The sequence below is a fragment of the Citrus sinensis genome, chromosome 9 (assembly GCF_022201045.2).
Source record: "Citrus sinensis cultivar Valencia sweet orange chromosome 9, DVS_A1.0, whole genome shotgun sequence".
Taxonomy (NCBI): domain Eukaryota; kingdom Viridiplantae; phylum Streptophyta; class Magnoliopsida; order Sapindales; family Rutaceae; genus Citrus; species Citrus sinensis.
In genome coordinates this window covers 16,656,698-16,677,069 of record NC_068564.1, presented here as the reverse complement: position 1 = coordinate 16,677,069, position 20,372 = coordinate 16,656,698, and the positions used below count along the sequence as shown (strand labels likewise).

At 37.3% G+C, this 20,372-nt stretch overlaps 2 non-coding genes and 1 pseudogene across 2 annotated transcripts; 1 reads left to right on the top strand and 2 right to left on the bottom strand.

The window, feature by feature from the left end:
• LOC127899889 (uncharacterized) overlaps positions 1 to 20,372 on the bottom strand; it is a 116,749-nt pseudogene that overhangs the window by 83,673 nt on the left and 12,704 nt on the right.
• LOC127900154 (small nucleolar RNA R71) lies at positions 3,198 to 3,301 on the bottom strand. The gene has a single exon (XR_008052172.1). It is a non-coding gene; the product is annotated as a small nucleolar RNA R71 (small nucleolar RNA).
• Positions 19,371 to 19,474, top strand: LOC127900126 (small nucleolar RNA R71). The gene has a single exon (XR_008052148.1). It is a non-coding gene; the product is annotated as a small nucleolar RNA R71 (small nucleolar RNA).

The following is a 20,372-nucleotide window of genomic DNA, read 5'->3' as shown; positions in this document are numbered from 1 at the left end:
CTAATTTGTACTTCTTACTGCGGCTACTGTTACCATCATTATTTGGATGCTCCAACACAAAGGTCCAGGGGTCTGGCTCCGGTCTATAAGCTTGTAACATATCAAGTAGCTCATTAGCAGTGTACGCACAAATAAAGAGTTTTTTTGCATTAGAGGGAATGAAATAGTTTTTTATGGCATGGTTAAGAAATGCGATAAAGCCATCATAAAAGTTATTGACATTTAACAAACCGATGGGTTTCTGGTGGATGTGCAGATGGGCCCAAGATGCTAGTGTGATAAGTGCCTCTAGTGTTGCAAGATCTCCTGGAAGGAAAATAAAAGCATCAGCATGATTAAGCATTTCAGTTATTCTTTCTTACATACTTGAGACGACTAACTCTTCTCCAGTTGATGAGTCAGACGAACTGCCCAAAGGTTTTAGGGCTCTTGGGATGATGCTTAACACTTGGCTTCCTCTGACAAAAGCTGCTTCAGAGACCATTTTTGATAACCCTTGGTTACCTCCTCCATACACCAAGTGTAATTTTCTCTCTGCTATACTTCGACCAAGATCGATGGCTGCCTCAACGAACTCTTTATGTTTGCCATAGGTAAATCCAGAAAGCACACAAATGTTCTTGAATTGTCTATTTGGAGTAGCTGCCATTGTGATACTTCTCAAAAAACAATTTGTGAGTGCTTGACAAAAAAAATCACATTTAAGAGTCTTGGTGACAGTGGGTCACAGTTGTGTATGAGGTAACATGTCAGTGTCAAATAACGCGTAAAGCACGTGGCTCGCGAGTAAAAAAGGAAACAGTAAAAAGGAAAAAGTAAACAGTAATAAGGAAAAAGCAAACAGTAATAAAATTATTAAAGACAATAATGCACACAATAAAATAATAGTGAAATAAAATAACAGTAAAGTGAAAGGATATTTATGTTGAGTGTTAGAAAATGCATATTTATAAAGGAGAAAACCGTCATTTTACATTTCAAGTCTTACTAACAACCCTTACTTTTATGTATTTAACCTTCTTGTGATGTAATTACGTGTGTGTTATTTTAATTAAGTATTTTATGTATTTTAGGGGCAGTATAGCCATTTCACAATAAAGGAGAGATCAGACGGCAAAACGGACATCACTTTTGAACTCAGGACGGTCGAAAACCTTAGGAGGAGCATAAAAGGAAAAATGGCACTATTCACATGTACGGTACTATTCACGTATACGGTACTGTCTACGTTACTGTTCACGACACTGTTCACATAGACGGATCGATGACGTGGCATTGACCGATGATGTGGCATTGACTGATGAGGTGTCACGATCCTGTTGGGCTAAAATTCTTATGTACTGTTGATGGTGACGTGGCAGCATATCAGTGGACGAAAAATCTCGTGTACGGTGCATGCATCACACAGGATTATTTTCAACCAAACCGCGTTACTGTTCATCCGGGTCAAACCGCGTTACTGTTCAAAGTCGGGTCAAACCGTGTTACTGTTCATCCGCGTGGTCAAACCGTGGACTGTTGACTGATGACGTGGCGCAATCCTGAGCGTCCAAACTGTTTTTAATCCGATGGCCATGATTTACTCCATGTATCTATAAAAAGGGGGCCTTCCCCCCCTAATTTGATATCTCTGGATCCATTTTTGGGATCCATTTTCTGTAATTCCCTCTCCATCTTGTATTTTCTTCGTATTTTAATAAATTCCCATTTTACCCCTAGTTCAATTATGAGTGGCTAATTTTCTTTCAAGCTTGGGTTGAAGGTGAAGTCTCAACATGTGTCATGGGCTTAATTTGGTAAATTTACTTTCTCTTCCCCTCTAGTTTTTGTGGATGTTTTGACTTCTCGTTGACAAATAATACTAATCTTGTCTAGTACCGCCTTGGTTACACCGGCTCTCTAGTATAAGGTTATTATTATTTGGCACGATAAGCCCTTAGCACCATATTGATTAGAGCGTGGTTCATGAGGTGTGGATTCCCCCCTCATGATTTAATTGGCATTAATACGGATTATTTAGCCCATGATGCATGTTGATACGGATCCAGATACCCAAGTACGTCATTTCAATAGAATTATCTTCAATTTATTCTCGCCATTGCAATTCCAATTTTAGAATTTATTCTCGCCATTTTAATTTAAGTTTTAGCATATACCAAATCATTTCCACCACAAATCCAACAACCCATTTACAAAATTAATTCTACATAATTAAAATCCACCTCCTCGTGGGATCGACACTCGTCACCATAAATCTATACTACAATAGATTCGTGCGCTTGCGAGTACATTAAAATTTGCACAACAAGTTTTTGGCGTCGTTGCCGGGGAGGTAAGTAATTTTAATTCATAGAATTAATTTTTGTGAATAATTTCTTTTATTTGTTTTCTTGTATTTTTTTTTTATTATTAAAAAAAAAAGAAAAAAAAAAGTGAATCTACATTTAAAGGTTAGTATTTCTTTTCTTTTTCTCTTCTTTAAAATTTTGTAATTTAATTTTCCATTTATTTTTCTTTGTAATTTTTTTTTGTTTATCTTATTAATTTAATTTTTAGTTAATTTCTTTCACGTATTTATTTTTGTGTATTTTTATAGAAAGGTTGTAATAGCGCAATAAGGTTAGTATCGTAATTTCTCCCTCTTCTTTATTTTTATTTGTTTTGTTCCCATCTTTATTTTTTGTTTTGTTTGCATCTTTATTTTTATTTTATTTATTTGCATGCATGGTCGTAGGTCATTATTACCTAATCTTGAACCTATAGACCTTGAATTAGAAAAAACACTTCGCACACACAAACACGTTAAAAATAAAATGGATTTACAAGCACCACAGGAGAGGCCATTTAAGGACTATTTTAGTCCCTTAGCTAATTTGAGCACGTCATGCATAAGATACCCAAATGTAGCTGCTAGGAGTTTTGAATTAAAACCTAGTGTGTTAAATTGTCTCCCTACATTTTATGGCCTAGAAAATGAGGATCCATATAATCATTTGAATGATTTTCATGCCATTTGTCAAACATTCAAATATGAGAATTTTTCAGATGATGATGTTAAACTTAGACTATTCCCATTTTCTTTAAAAGATAGAGCTCGTTCATGGTTAAATACTTTACCTGCTAATAGCATTTCATCATGGGAACAAATGGTAACGAAATTTTTGAATAAATATTTCCCAGTGCATAAAACCAATGCTATTCGCAGGGAAATCTCAGAGTTTACCCAGAGAGAGGACGAGCAATTTTTCGAAACATGGGAGCGATTCAATGGGCTACTCTTGAAGTGTCCACATCATGGGTACGAGAAATGGCACCAATGCCAATACGTTTTGGAGGGATTATTGCCGAATGTGCAAGAATGGCTAATGGCAACAAGTGGAGGAGAGCTAATGTCAAAAAGTGCATCAGAGATTTGGGAATTCTTCCAGCGACAAGCGGATAATTCCCAACAACGGAGTCGATCACTCAGGAATACTAGACGAATTAAGGGAGTAAATGAGGTTCAAATTGGCGAGTCAACTTCGGGAATCAAAGAAGTCAAGGAGATGGTTGAAGGTCTTGCTCGACAAATAGCATCGTTATCGACTGCTAAATCAACAGAACCACATGACCATGACTCATACTCAGATCAAGCCAATGCCATAGGTGTAATGAGAAAGCCATCAAATTACAACCCATACTCCAACACATATAACCCTGGATGGAGAGACCACCCCAATTTTTCATGGTCTCAAGGATTCCAACAGAATGGACCAACAGCTCCAGCTCCACCAATTCCACAAAATCCTCAAGCCTCTCAGCCACCATTTAGACCATACAATCAGAACCAGAACTACTCTCAACCCAGACCATGGGAGGATGCATTCCAAAATTTCAAGAATGTTACTCACTCCACGATTGAGCAACAGAATCGCACCATTGATGGACTACGAAATGAGTTGAGAGCAGGCTTCAATTCACAAGCCCAATCAGTTTCAAGCCTCGAGAAGATGGTGGGACAACTTGCTTCTTCAGTTCAGACCTTGGCAATGACCGTTGAGAAAGGTAAGTTTCCAAGTCAACCAGTGCCTAATCCTAAAGGAGTACATGAAGCAAGTACCAGTTCACCACAACAGCATGGAGAGGTCAAAGCAGTAATGACCTTGCGAAAAGGAAAAGAAGTCGACAACAAGGTGGAGATGCCAGTGACAAAAGAAAATCAAATTGTACCTGTGAATGTTGAGGACTCACCACCGGAGGAAAAAGAAGAAACCAACCCACGGGAATATGTTCCCAAAGCTCCATTTCCTCAGAGGTTAGCTAAAGGAAAAAAGGGAAAATCCACAGATGAGATTCTTGAAATCTTCAAACAGGTAAGTGTTAACATCCCTTTGCTTGATGCTATTAAACAAGTTCCATCTTATGCCAAGTTTCTTAAAGACCTTTGTACTAAAAAGAGAAATATGCATGTCCAAAAGAAGGCATTTTTAACAGAAAACGTTAGTTCTATACTCCAATATAAAATTCCTTTAAAATGCAAAGACCCAGGCTCCCCCACTATCTCATGTAGTATAGGGAACCACACAATTGAGAATGCTTTGTTGGATTTAGGAGCTAGTGTAAATCTGTTACCTTATTCAGTGTTTGTGAAACTTGGACTGGGAGAATTACACCCAACTCCAGTGGTGTTACAACTTGCAGATCGGTCCACAAAAATACCTCGTGGTATTGTGGAGGACGTGCTTATCCAGGTAGACAAATTTTATTTTCCTGTTGACTTCATTGTAATTGACACTCAACCAATACAGGATTCAAGGAAGCACATCCCCATTATTCTAGGCCGACCTTTCTTGGCAACTGCGGATGCTCACATTCAATGTAGGACTGGAAATATGCAGTTGTCCTTCGGCAATATGACTATGGAGCTAAACATTTTCAACATTGCCAAACAACCTCACAGTGCAGATGATGGAATTGTTGATGTGGATTTAATCGAAGCATTAGTTGATGACACTTTTCTTTCAAACCTTAGTGATGATCCTTTACAAACATGTTTAACTCACTTTGGTTTTGATTTTGATATTGACAGATCGGTTGATGAGGTCAATGCCCTGCTTGACTCAGCACCATCTATGGACACTAATAAATGGAAGTCAAGAGTTGAACAACTAGCACCATCAGAGAAGAAACTCATCCCATCATCAGAATCACCACCGAAACTCGAGCTCAAACCATTACCCAACACATTGGAATATGCATTTTTGGGAGAAGAAAGTACTCTACCGGTAATCATCTCATCATCCCTCAATGACGAACAAAAAGGTAAGTTGTTAGATGTTTTGAAAGAGCACAAAGGGGCATTAGGATGGACCATAGCAGACATAAAAGGTATAAACCCAGTAGACTGCATGCATTACATTCACCTTGATGAAAATGCTAAAACTACTAGGGAGATGCAACGTCGGTTAAATCCTAACATGAAAGAAGTTGTTAGAACTGAAGTCCTTAAGCTATTAGATGCAGGTATCATTTATCCAATTTCTGATAGTTCATGGGTCAGTCCTGTACAAGTTGTCCCCAAAAAGTCAGGAGTCACAGTAGTTACGAATGCTGATAATGAATTGATACCCACTAGAGTAACTACAGGATGGCGTGTATGCATTGATTATAGAAAATTGAATTCTGTCACACGTAAAGACCATTTTCCTTTACCATTTATTGATCAAATGCTTGATAGATTAGCAGGCCATGAATTTTATTGCTTTCTAGATGGCTACTCAGGATATAATCAGATTCCCATAGCACCAAAAGATCAGGAGAAAACTACTTTCACTTGCCCTTTTGGCACATTTGCATATAGGAGAATGCCATTTGGATTATGTAATGCACCTGCTACATTTCAACGATGCATGTTGAGCATTTTTTCTGATATGGTTGAACGATTCCTTGAAGTCTTTATGGATGACTTTTCTGTCTTTGGTGACTCGTTTGATCAATGTTTACATCATCTAACACTAGTTTTGCAGAGATGTGTCGAGAAGAACTTGGTCTTAAATTGGGAGAAATGCCATTTTATGGTAAAACAAGGTATTGTTCTCGGTCACATCATTTCGAGTAAAGGTATTGAGGTTGACAAAGCCAAGGTGGATCTCATTTCTAATCTTCCTCCACCCAAAACAGTCAGAGAAGTAAGATCTTTCCTTGGGCATGCTGGTTTCTATAGACGTTTCATTAAAGATTTTAGCAAAGTTTCTAGACCCTTATGCAATTTACTTGCTAAGGATGTACCTTTTATCTTTAATGATTCATGTCTTATGGCGTTTGAAAAATTAAAACAGTTGTTGACATCATCACCCATCATTCAGGCCCCAAACTGGAGCTTACCATTTGAGCTAATGTGTGATGCATCTGATTATGCAGTAGGAGCAGTATTAGGACAAAGAGTTGATCGAATTCCCCATGTTATTTACTATGCTAGTATGACATTGAATGATGCACAGTTGAACTATTCAACTACTGAAAAAGAAATGCTAGCAGTAGTGTTTGCATTAGAAAAATTTCGATCTTATCTCATTGGTTGTAAAATAATTGTGTTCACAGATCATGCTGCTCTTAAATATCTTCTCACAAAGAAAGATGCAAAAGCTAGACTAATTCGTTGGGTGTTACTTTTGCAGGAATTTGACTTGGAATTCAAAGATAAGAAAGGGTCAGAAAATGTTGTGGCGGACCATCTCTCTCGTCTTCACTTTGACACAATTACAGAGCCATTAATATTAAATGAGTCATTTCCAGATGAACAATTAATGAGTGTGGAAGTATTACCTTGGTATGCTGATATAGTTAATTATCTTGTTACAGGTAAACTTCCAGAGCATTGGACCAAGCAAGACAAGGCTAAATTCTTTGCAGAGATAAAGAATTTCTTTTGGGATGACCCGTATTTGTTCAAGTATTGTGCGGATCAAATTGTTAGACGATGTGTCCCAGAAAGTGAAATTCAGAATATCCTTTCATTCTGCCATGAACAAGCTTGTGGAGGCCATTTCAGTGCTAAGAAGACAGCGACTAAAGTTTTACAATGTGGTTTCTATTGGCCATCTATATTTCGAGACGCTTACACTTTCTGTTCTTCATGTGATAGGTGTCAACGAATGGGAAGCATTACACGAAGGAACATGATGCCACTAAATCCAATTTTAGTGGTTGAGATTTTTGACGTATGGGGTATCGACTTCATGGGACCCTTTCCCCCTTCTTTTGGCCATCAATACATATTGGTTGCTGTTGACTACGTATCAAAATGGGTAGAAGCAATTCCATGTAAGACCAATGATCACAAGGTGGTGATAGCATTTTTGAAAAGCAACATTGTTTCACGCTTTGGATTCCCTCGAGCAATAATCAGTGATGGTGGTGCCCACTTTTGTAACAAAGCATTCAAAGCTCTTTTGACAAAGTATTCAATCACACACAAAGTGGCGACCCCGTATCATCCGCAAACCAGTGGCCAAGTTGAGATCTCCAATCGAGAAATAAAGCACATATTAGAAAAAACGGTGAGGCCGGACAGAAAAGATTGGTCATTAAGACTTGATGATGCCTTATGGGCATATAGAACGGCTTTCAAGACCCCGATTGGGATGTCACCCTACAGGCTAGTGTATGGAAAAGCTTGCCACCTACCTGTGGAACTCGAGCATCGTGCGTATTGGGCCATCAAGAAATTCAATTTTGACATGCAGCAAGCCAGCTCAGAAAGAAGATTACAGCTGGCAGAACTTGAAGAAATTCGCAATGACGCGTACGAAAATGCCAAGATTTACAAGCAACGAATGAAAGTCTTCCATGATAAGCAAATTATGAGAAAATCATTCACTCCAGGTCAGAAAGTGCTTTTATTCAATTCTCGCTTGCACCTATTCCCAGGTAAGTTACGCTCTCGTTGGTCTGGCCCATTTATTGTTCATACTGTTTTTCCACATGGGGCAATTGAAATTAAAGACCCAAAGAATGGTGTCACGTTTAAAGTTAATGGTCAAAGATTAAAGCCATATCTAGAGTACCAACCACATGAAGAAGACACCGAAATAAATTTGAGTGACCCACCAAATTTGAATTGATTTTTTTCTTTCTTTTCGTTGATTTGATTTTGTTTTCTTTCTTTATATTATTCTTTTGCTAATTGAAATTGTTTTTGCATAAGTGTGTTTATTTTACCATTAAGTTTTCTCTTATCATTGTTAATCATGAGTCTCATACTTAGGCCGTTCCTCCTGAACATTCTTAAACCACTTCAACGTGTCAAAACTCATCTCAAAAGACAGATTCAATTTTGTAAAACACAACGCATTTGGGCTCTACAACCACCAGAGTTAGTAGCCTATGTTGAGGGTTTAGAAAGCCAACTCAGAGACATTGAGAGAAGTGTTTACGACATCCAGTTGGAGCTTGAGGTAAATTCAATAAGAGGACGATTTTAATTTTCTTTGTGTGTTTTAATTTGTTTTTCTGTTTGTGTGCTTTAGTTTGTTACCCCGGTGAAGTGGCGGATAACGGTACTCCGTGACAATCAAGTCGGTTACTTCAGTTTCCCATAATAACTGATATTCTGAGGCGAAGGTATGGACAGAAACGAGATTCTAACGAAGCTTCACAAGCGATTCCCTTCACTTCCTCAGAATGCCCTCCTTACGATCTATAAAGCTCGGTCCGAACGCATGCGATTACTCATGAGAAATAACATACCTGCTGACATCCGTTGGTTAATCGAGGCTAAAGTACGATCGGCAGGTGAGTTACCTCCAAAATTTATTGCATACATGCCTGGTTGTGGTAAAGGAAATTATGCAAGAAAACGACGAGCTCGAAGAATTTCTGTTGCTTGTCATAAGTGTGCCAGAATGAGTTGCAATAAAAACCCATGTTCTTTAGGAATGATGTCTGATAACAGGGAAGATAAGATTCAATTCATTAGGGATGGCTTGAATAAGGAGTCATTGGATGATATCCTTTTGTCTCTTGAAACGCATCCCAGTGGATATGTGCAAGGAGCGATTCTCCAGTTATGGCCATTATTCCAGAAAGAGCATGCACGATATAGTCTCGGGAATCTGACTATAAACGACCCTGTTTGCCTGTTTATAAGAAAACTGGATGGGAAGCCTATCCTCGACCCATAGAGGGCGTTCAAGCCGTTTCTGGACGTAAAACCAGAGGAAGATGTGAGCCACAGTCGCAACTACGTGTAAATATCCTTTTACTTTACTGTTATTTTATTTCATTTCACTGTTGTTTTATTGTTTGCATTATTGTCTTTAATAATTTTATTACTGTTTGCTTTTTCCTTTTTACTGTTTTCTTTTTGACTTGCGAGCCACGTGCTTTACGCGTTATTTGACACTAACATATTACCTCATACACAACCATGACCCACTATCACCGAGACTCTTAAATGTGATTTCTTTTTTGTCAAGCACTCACAAATTGTTTTCGAGAAGTATCACAATGGCAGCTACTCCCAATAGACAATTCAAGAACATTTGTGTGCTTTCTGGATTTACCTATGGCAAACATAAAGAGTTCGTTGAGGCAGCCATAGATCTTGGTCGAAGCATAGCAGCGAGAAATTTACATTTGGTGTATGGAGGAGGTAACCGAGGGTTATCAAAAATGGTCTCCGAAGCAGCTTTTATCAGAGGAAGTCAAGTGTTAGGCATCATCCCAAGAGTCCTAAAACCATTGGGCAGTTCGTCTGACTCATCAACTGGAGAAGAGTTAATCGTCTCAGGTATGCAAGAAAGAATAACTGAAATGCTTAATCATGCTGATGCTTTTGTTTTCCTTCCAGGAGATCTTGCAACACTAGAGGCACTTATGACACTAGCATCTTGGGCCCATCTGCACATCCACCAGAAACCCATCGGTTTGTTAAATGTCAATAACTTTTATGATGGCTTTATCGCATTTCTTAACCATGCAATAAAAAACTATTTCATTCCCTCTAATGTGAAAAAACTCTTTATTTGTGCTCACACTGCTAATGAGCTATTTGATATGTTACAAGCTTATCGACCGGAGCCAGACCCCTGGACCTTTGTGTTGGAGCGTCCAAATAATGATGGTAACAGTAGCCGCAGTAAGAAGTACAAATTAGATTTAACTCTCCGCCTGTAAATATTTTCTTCTGTGTTGCACCACCCAGGTGATGTCTTCTAAACTCTACTTCTTTCATTTCAAACATTGAGGACAATGTTTCGTTCTAGTTGGGGGGAGGGAATAGTCGACAATTGTGGAATTTTGGTTAAGTTTTTACTAATTTTTGTTGTAGAAACTAACTGTTGCTAACTTTTTGTGTTGAAGATGGCTGAATATGGAGTGTAGTTACTCTAGAAACGCATCTTCATTGCTTAAAAACAAGTTCAAAAAAAAAAAAATTCAAAAAAAAAAAATTAATTTCAGACATTTTCTTTTTCTTTATTATGTGTTTATGTTTATTTTTCTTCTTTAATTTCTCCTCTATAAATATACATTTTCCAACTTTTGAGTCAAAGATGGCTGAATATGGAGTGTAGTGCCTCTAGAAACGCATCTTCTTAGTTAAAAAAAAAAAAAAATTCTAATAAATTTTTCTACATCATTTTCACATTCCTGCATGCATATTTTTCTTTCATGTTTAGAATAGGTTGGGGGGTAGAATGTTGTTAAAAAAAAAATTTGTGTTATTTGTTTTAACATTGGATGACATGATTAATTTCAAATTTTATTATTTGTATTATCTTTGGTCTTAAGTGATGTTACGCTATGTTTGCTACTTTACATGTTGATGTCGGAGACAAATATGAGTTGCTTGAAGGAATGAACATGTCATAAATAAGTGCCAAGTGAGTTGTTGAGCCTATCATTTTCTTGGAGAGTAACCCTTTTGCCCATTCTCTATACAGCTTAGCAGTTTATTATTTTATACACGATCTCTACATTTCTTTTGAGTTAACCCTTTAAAAAAAAATGGTAAAAAAAAAGAAAAAAAAAAAGAGTGTGTTGCTACATTTGGAGGCCCATCTAACTAGTAGATATGGAAGATTATTTAGAGCCCTAAAAGACGATGGAGAGGCCATCTTTGATCCGTTTGAGCCTTTCAAGCCATCCCTTTTATTTAATATCCATAGTTAACCCTTTTGAGCCTTTAAAAAAAAAAAAAAAAAAAAAAAAAAAAAAACCTTTTCTTTGTCAACTTATCATCTTGACCCACTCCGATTTGGAGTATTACCCGATATCTTATAAGTTCCATCACCTATTTATGTTTGAGAAAATGTAAATAATTATTTTGTTCAGTGAAGTTATGCCAAATAAAAAAAAAAAACAAAAACAAAAACAAAAACAAAAGTTGTTATTTCAAAAGAATAAAAATAGGTGAAATCCACCTTGCAACTTCCAAAAAAAAAAAAATTCTCTGCATTTTTCTCAAACATACACTTTGTTTTCCTTATTTCCTTTCTTTGTTAGCCATATCCCTAGCCTACGTTACGTCCTAATAAAAGTCCTTCTTGATTTTAGGGAACTATAGTTTGAAGTAGAAGCTAGTTATATGGGCTAAAAAGATGTAGTGATGCATAAAAAAAAAAAAAAAAAGATAAATAAAGTGGGTTGACTAACATTTTATTTGACTTGAGATCGTATTATTTCTAAGCTGAGGGCATATTTATTTCATCTTGGTGAGAGCATGTGATATCATTTCTTTATTATTTTCTCTCTCAATTACCATTCATTGGAGTGACTATGTTTATTGGGTTTTAATTTCTTTGTGAGAGTGTCACCACTTCCAGTGAGATTTTGGGGTTTGACATGTCATTCTTGAAAGTAGATATAACAAAGTCTACTGGGCTGATTCATGTGGATGGTTAATATGGGTGTGATATTTCTTTAGACTGGAGATAATGCTTATACTTTTATTTGATTGCTATCATTAATCTGATTGAATAAATATGAGTGTTTCAAAAAAAAAAATAAAAATAAAATCATTTTGAATTTGAATTTTGTTTTCGCTTTATTTGCTAGGGACTAGCAATAAGCTGGTTGGGGGGTGTGTTGAGTGTTAGAAAATGCATATTTATAAAGGAGAAAACCGTCATTTTACATTTCAAGTCTTACTAACAACCCTTACTTTTATGTATTTAACCTTCTTGTGATGTAATTACGTGTGTGTTATTTTAATTAAGTATTTTATGTATTTTAGGGGCAGTATAGCCATTTCACAATAAAGGAGAGATCAGACGGCAAAACGGACATCACTTTTGAACTCAGGACGGTCGAAAACCTTAGGAGGAGCATAAAAGGAAAAATGGCACTATTCACATGTACGGTACTATTCACGTATACGGTACTGTCTACGTTACTGTTCACGACACTGTTCACATAGACGGATCGATGACGTGGCATTGACCGATGATGTGGCATTGACTGATGAGGTGTCACGATCCTGTTGGGCTAAAATTCTTATATACTGTTGATGGTGACGTGGCAGCATATCAGTGGACGAAAAATCTCGTGTACGGTGCATGCATCACACAGGATTATTTTCAACCAAACCGCGTTACTGTTCATCCGGGTCAAACCGCGTTACTGTTCAAAGTCGGGTCAAACCGTGTTACTGTTCATCCGCGTGGTCAAACCGTGGACTGTTGACTGATGACGTGGCGCAATCCTGAGCGTCCAAACTGTTTTTAATCCGATGGCCATGATTTACTCCATGTATCTATAAAAAGGGGGCCTTCCCCCCCTAATTTGATATCTCTGGATCCATTTTTGGGATCCATTTTCTGTAATTCCCTCTCCATCTTGTATTTTCTTCGTATTTTAATAAATTCCCATTTTACCCCTAGTTCAATTATGAGTGGCTAATTTTCTTTCAAGCTTGGGTTGAAGGTGAAGTCTCAACATGTGTCATGGGCTTAATTTGGTAAATTTACTTTCTCTTCCCCTCTAGTTTTTGTGGATGTTTTGACTTCTCGTCGACAAATAATACTAATCTTGTCTAGTACCGCCTTGGTTACACCGGCTCTCTAGTATAAGGTTATTATTATTTGGCACGATAAGCCCTTAGCACCATATTGATTAGAGCGTGGTTCATGAGGTGTGGATTCCCCCCTCATGATTTAATTGGCATTAATACGGATTATTTAGCCCATGATGCATGTTGATACGGATCCAGATACCCAAGTACGTCATTTCAATAGAATTATCTTCAATTTATTCTCGCCATTGCAATTCCAATTTTAGAATTTATTCTCGCCATTTTAATTTAAGTTTTAGCATATACCAAATCATTTCCACCACAAATCCAACAACCCATTTACAAAATTAATTCTACATAATTAAAATCCACCTCCTCGTGGGATCGACACTCGTCACCATAAATCTATACTACAATAGATTCGTGCGCTTGCGAGTACATTAAAATTTGCACAACAATTTACAGGTAGTTGCGACTGTGGCTCACATTTTCCTCTGGCTTTACGTCCAAAAACGGCTTAAACGCCCTCTATGGGTCGAGGATAGGCTTCTTATCCAGTTTTCTTATAAACTGACAAACAGGGTCGTTTATAGTCAGATTCCTGAGACTATATCATGCATGCTCTTTTTGGAATAATGGCCATAACTGGAGAATCGCTCCTTGCACATATCCACTGGGATGCGTTTCAAGAGACAAAAGGATATCATCCAATGACTCCTTATTCAAGCCATCCCTAATGAATTGAATCTTATCTTCCCTGTTATCAGACACCATTCCTAAAGAGCATGGGTTTTTATTGCAACTCATTCTGGCACACTTATGACAAGCAATAGAAATTCTTCGAGCTCGTCGTTTTCTTGCATAATTTCCTTTACCACAACCAGGCATGTATGCAATAAATTTTGGAGGTAACTCACTTGCCGATCGTACTTTAGCCTCGATTAACCAACGGATGTCAGCAGGTATGTTATTCCTCATGAGTAATCGCATGCGTTCGGACCGAGCTTTATATATCGTAAGGAGGGCATTCTGAGGAAGTGAAGGGAATCGCTTGTGAAGCTTCGCTAGAATCTCGTTTCTGTCCATACTTTCACCTCAGAATATCAGTTATTATGGGAAACTGAAGTAACCGACTTGATTGTCACGGAGTACCGTTATCCGCCACTTGACCGGGGTAACAAACTAAAGCACACAAACAGAAAAACAAATTAAAACACACAAAGAAAATTAAAATCGCCCTTTTATTGAATTTACCTCAAGCTCCAACTGGATGTCGTAAACACTTCTCTCAATGTCTCTGAGTTGGCTTTCTAAACCCTCAACATAGGCTACTAACTCTGGTGGTTGTAGAGCCCAAATGCGATGTGTTTTACAAAATTGAATCTGCCTTTTGAGATGAGTTTTGACACGTTGAAGTGGTTTAAGAATGTTCAGGAGGAACGGTCTAAGTAAGGTACTCATGATTAAAAATGATAAAAGAAAACTTAATAGTTAAACAAACACACTTATGCAAAAATAATTTCAATTAGCAGAAGAATAATATAAAGAAAGAAAAAAAATCAAATCAACGAAAAGAAAAAAAAATCAATTCAAATCTGGTGGGTCACTCAAATTTATTTTGGTGTCTTCTCCATGTGGTTGGTACTCTAGATATGACTTTAATCTTTGACCATTAACTTTAAGTGTGACACCGTTCTTTGGGTCCTTAATTTCAATTGCCCCATGTGAAAAAATAATATGAACAATAAATGGGCCAGACTAACGAGAGCGTAACTTACCTGGGAATAGGTGCAAGCAAGAATTGAATAAAAGCACTTTCTGACCTGGAGTGAACGATTTTCTCATAATTTGCTTGTCATGGAAGACTTTCATATGTTGCTTGTAAATCTTGGTATTTTCGTATGCGTCATTGCGAATTTCTTCAAGTTCTGCCAGTTGTAATCTTCTTTCTGAGCTGGCTTGCTGCATGTCAAAGTTGAATTTCTTGATGGCCCAATATGCAAGATGCTCAAGTTCCACAGGTAGGTGGCAAGCTTTTCCATACACTAACTTGTAGGGTGACATCCCAATCGGGGTCTTGAAAGCCGTTCTATATGCTCATAATACATCATCAAGTCTTAATGACCAATCTTTTCTATCCGGCCTCACCGGCTTTTCTAATATGTGCTTTATTTCTCGATTGGAGATCTCAACTTGGCCACTGGTTTACGGATGATATGGGGTCGCCACTTTGTGAGTGATTGAATACTTTGTCAAAAGAGCTTTGAATGCTTTGTTACAAAAGTGGGCACCACCATCACTGATTATTGCTCGAGGGAATCCAAAGCGTGAAACAATGTTGCTTTTTAAAAATGCTATCACCACCTTGTGATCATTGATCCTACATGAAATTGCTTCTACCCATTTCGATACGTAGTCAACAACAACCAATATATATTGATGGCCAAAAGAAGGGGGAAAAGGTCCCATAAAGTAGATACCCCATACGTAAAAAATCTTAACCACTAAAATTGGATTTAGTGGCATCATGTTCCTTCGTGTAATGCTCCCCATTCGTTGACACCTATCACATGAAGAACAGAAAGTGTAAGCGTCTCGAAATATAAATGGCCAATAGAAACCACATTGTAAAACTTTAGTCGCTATTTTCTTAGCACTGAAATGGCCTCCATAAGCTTGTTCATGGAAGAATGAAAGAATATTATGAATTTCATTTTCTGGGACACATCATCTAACAATTTGATCTGCACAATACTTGAACAAATACGGGTCATCCCAAAAGAAATTCTTTATTTCTGCAAAGAATTTAGCCTTGTCTTGCTTGGTCCAATGCTCTGGAAGTTTACCTGTAACAAGATAATTAACTATATCAGCATACCAAGTTAATACTTCCACACTCATTAATTGTTCATCTGGAAATGACTCATTCAATATTAATGGTTCTGTGATTGTGTCAAAATGGAGACGAGAGAGGTGGTCCGCCACAACATTTTCTTTCCCTTTCTTATCTTTGAATTCCAAGTCAAATTCCTGCAAAAGTAACACCCAACGGATTAGTCTAGCTTTGCATATTTCTTTGTGAGAAGATATTTAAGAGCAGCATGATCTGTGAACACGATTATTTTACAACCAATGAGATAAGATCAAAATTTCTCTAATGCAAACACTACTGCTAGCATTTCTTTTTCAATAGTTGAATAGTTCAACTGTGCATCATTCAATGTCATACTAGCATAGTAAATAACATGGGGAATTCGATCAACTCTTTGTCCTAATACTGCTCCTCCTGCATAATCAGATGCATCACACATGAGCTCAAATGGTAAGCTCCAATTTGGGGGCTGAATGATGGGTGATGATGTCAACAACTGTTTTAACTTTTCAAATGCCACAAGATATGAATCATTAAATACAAAAGGTACATCCTTAGCAAGTAAATTGCATAAGGGTCCAGAAACTTTGCTAAAATCTTTAATGAAACGTCTATAGAAACCAGCATGCCCAAGGAAAGATCTTACTTCTCTGACTGTTTTGGGTGGAGGAAGATTAGAAATGAGATCCACCTTGGCTTTGTCAACCTTAATACCTTTGCTCGAAATGATGTGACCGAGAACAATACCTTGTTTTACTATAAAATGGCACTTCTCCCAATTTAAGACCAAATTCTTCTCGATACGTCTCTGCAGAACTAGTGTTAGATGATGTAAACATTGATCAAACGAGTCACCAAAGACAGAAAAATCATCCATAAAGACTTCAAGGAATTATTCAACTATATCAGAAAAAATGCTCAACATGCATTGTTGAAATGTAGTAAGTGCATTACATAATCCAAATGGCATTCTCCTATATGCAAATGTGCCAAAAGGGCAAGTGAAAGTAGTTTTCTCTTGATCTTTTGGTGCTATGGGAATTTGATTATATCCTGAGTAGCCATCTAGAAAGAAATAAAATTCATGGCCTACCAATTTGTCAAGCATTTGATCGATAAATGGTAAAGGAAAATGGTCTTTACGTGTGACAGAATTCAACTTTCTATAATCAATGCATACACGCCATCCTGTAGTCACTCTAGTGGGTGTCAATTCATTATCAGCATTCGTAACTACTATGACTCCTGACTTTTTAGGGACAACTTGTACAGGACTGACCCATGAACTATCAGAAATTGGGTAAATGATACATGTGTCTAATAGCTTAAGGACTTCTGTTCTAACAACTTCTTTCATATTAAGATTTAACCGACGTTGCATTTCCCTAGTAGATTTAGTATTTTCATCAAGGTGAATGTAATGCATGCAGTCTACTAGATTTATACCTTTTATGTCTACTATGGTCCATCCTAATACTCCTTTGTGCTCTTTTAAAACATCCAACAACTTACCTTTTTGTTCGTCATTTAGGGATGATGAGATGATTACCAGTAGAGTACTTTCTTCTCCAAAAAATGCATATTCGAAAGTGTTGGGCAATGATTTGAGCTCGAGTTTTGGTGGTGATTCTGATGATGAGATGAGTTTCTTCTCTGATGGTGCTAGTTGTTCAACTCTTGACTTCCATTTATTAGTGTCCATAGATGGTGCTGAGTCAAGCAGGGCATTGACCTCATCAACTGATCTGTCAATATCAAAATCCAAACCAAAGTGAGTTAAGCATGTTTGTAAAGGATCATCACTAAAGTTTGAAAGAAAAGTGTCATCAACTAATGTTCAATTAAATCCACATCAACAATTTCATCATCTGCATTGTGAGGTTGTTTGGCAATGTTGAAGATGTTCAGCTCCATAGTCATGTTGCCGAAGGACAACTGCATATTTCCAGTCCTGCATTGAATGTGAGCATCCGCAGTTGCCAAGAAAGGTCGGCCTAGAATAATGAGGATGTACTTCCTTGAATCCTGTATTGGTTGAGTGTCAATTACAATAAAATCAACAGGAAAATAAAACTTGTCTACCTGGATAAGCACGTCCTCCACAATACCACGAGGTATTTTCGTGGACCGATCTGCAAGCTGTAACACTACTGGAGTTGGGTGTAATTCTCCTAGTCCAAGTTTCAAAAATACTGAGTAAGGCAACAGATTTACACTAGCTCCTAAATCCAACAAAGCATTCTCAATTGTGTGGTTCCCTATGCTACATGAGATAGTAGGGGAGCCTAGGTCTTTGCATTTTAGAGGAATTTTATGTTGGAGGATAGAACTAACGTTTTCTGTTAAAAATGTCTTCTTTTGAACATGCATATTCTCTTTTTAGTACAAAGGTCTTTAAGAAACTTGGCATAAGATGGAACTTGTTTAATAGTATCAAGTAAAGGGATGGTAACACTTACCTGTTTGAAGATTTCAAGAATCTCACCTGTGGATTTTCCCTTCTTTCCTTTAGCTAACCTCTGAGGAAATGGAGCTTTCGGAACATATTCTCGTGGGTTGGTTTCTTCTTTTTCTTCCGATGGTGAGTCCTCAACATTCACAGGTACAATTTGATTTTCTTTTGTCACCAGCATCTCCACTTTGTTGTCGACTTCTTTTCCTTTTCGCAAGGTCATGACTGCTTTGACCTCTCCATGCTGTTGTGGTGAACTGGTACTTGCTTCATGTACTTTAGGATTAGGCACTGGTTGACTTGGAAACTTGCCTTTCTCAACAGTCATTGTCAAGGTCTGAACTGAAGAAGCAAGCTGTCCCACTATCTTCTCGAGGCTTGAAACTGATTGAGCTTGTGAGTTGAAGCCTGCTCTCAACTCATTTCGTAGTCCATCAATGGTGCGGTTCTGTTGCTCAATCGTAGAGTGAGTAAGATTTTTGAGATTCTGGAATGAATCCTCCCATGGTCTGGGTTGAGAGTAGTTCTGGTTCTGATTGTATGGTCTAAATGGGGGCTGAGAGGCTTGAGGATTTTGTGGAATTGGTGGAGCTGGAGCTGCTAGTCCATTCTGTTGGAATCCTTGAGACCATGAAAAATTGGGATGGTCTCTCCATCCAGGGTTATATGTGTTGGAGTATGGGTTGTAATTTGATGGCTTTCTCATTACACCTATGGCATTGGCTTGATCTGAGTATGAGTCATGGTCATATGGTTCTGTTGATTTAGCAGTCGATAACGATGCTATTTGTCGAGCAAGACCTTCAACCATCTCCTTGACTTCTTTAATTCCCGAAGTTGACTCGCCAATTTGAACCTCATTTACTCCCTTAATTCTTCTAGTATTCCGGAGTGATCGACTCCGTTGTTGGGAATTATCCGCTTGTCGCTGAAAGAATTCTCAAATCTCTGATGCACTTTTTGACATTAGCTCTCCTCCACTTGTTGCCATTAGCCATTCTTGCACATTTGGCAGTAATCCCTCCAAAAAGTATTGACATTGGTGCCATTTCTCGTACCCATGATGTGGACACTTCAAGAGTAGCCCATTGAATCACTCCCATGTTTCGAAAAATTGCTCGTCCTCTCTCTGTGTAAACTCTGAAATTTCCCTGCGAATAGCATTGATTTTATGCACTGGAAAATATTTATTCAAAAATTTTGTTACCATTTGATCCCATGATGAAATGCTATTAGCAGGTAATGTATTAAGCCTTGAGCGAGCTCTATCCTTTAAAGAAAATGGGAATAGTCTAAGTTTAATATCATTGTCTGAAAAATTCTCGTATTTAAAAGTTTGACAAATAGCATGAAAATCATTCAGATGATTATATGGGTTCTCATTTTCTAAGCCATAGAATGTAGGGAGACAATTTAGCACACTAGGTTTTAGTTCAAAGCTCCTAGCAGCTACATTTAGGTATCTTATGCATGATGTGCTCAAATTAGCTAAAGGACTGAAGTAGTCCTTAAATGGCCTCTCCTGTGGTTGCAAATCCATTTTATTTTTAATTTGTTTGTGTGTGCGAATTATTTTTTCTAGTTCAAGGTCTATAGGTTCAAGATTAGGAAATAATGACCAACGACCATGCATGCAAGGAACACAAAAATAAATGGGAACAAAACAAATAAAAATAAAGAAAAAGGAGAAATTACGATACTAACTTTATTGCGCTATTAAAACCTTTCTATAAAAATACACGAAAACAAATACGTAAAATAAATTAACTAAAAATTAAATTAATAAAATAAACAAAAATTACAAAGAAAAAATAAATTGAAAATTAAATTACATAATTTTAAAGAAGAGAAAAAGAAAGAAATACTAACCTTTATATGTAGATTCACTTTTTTTTTCTTTTTTTTAATAATTAAAAAAATACAAGAAAACAAATAAAAGAAATTATTCACAAAAATTAATTCTATGAATTAAGATTACTTACCTCCCCGGCAATGGCGCCAAAAACTTGTTGTACAAATTTTAATGAACTCGCAAGCGCACGAATCTATTGTAGTAT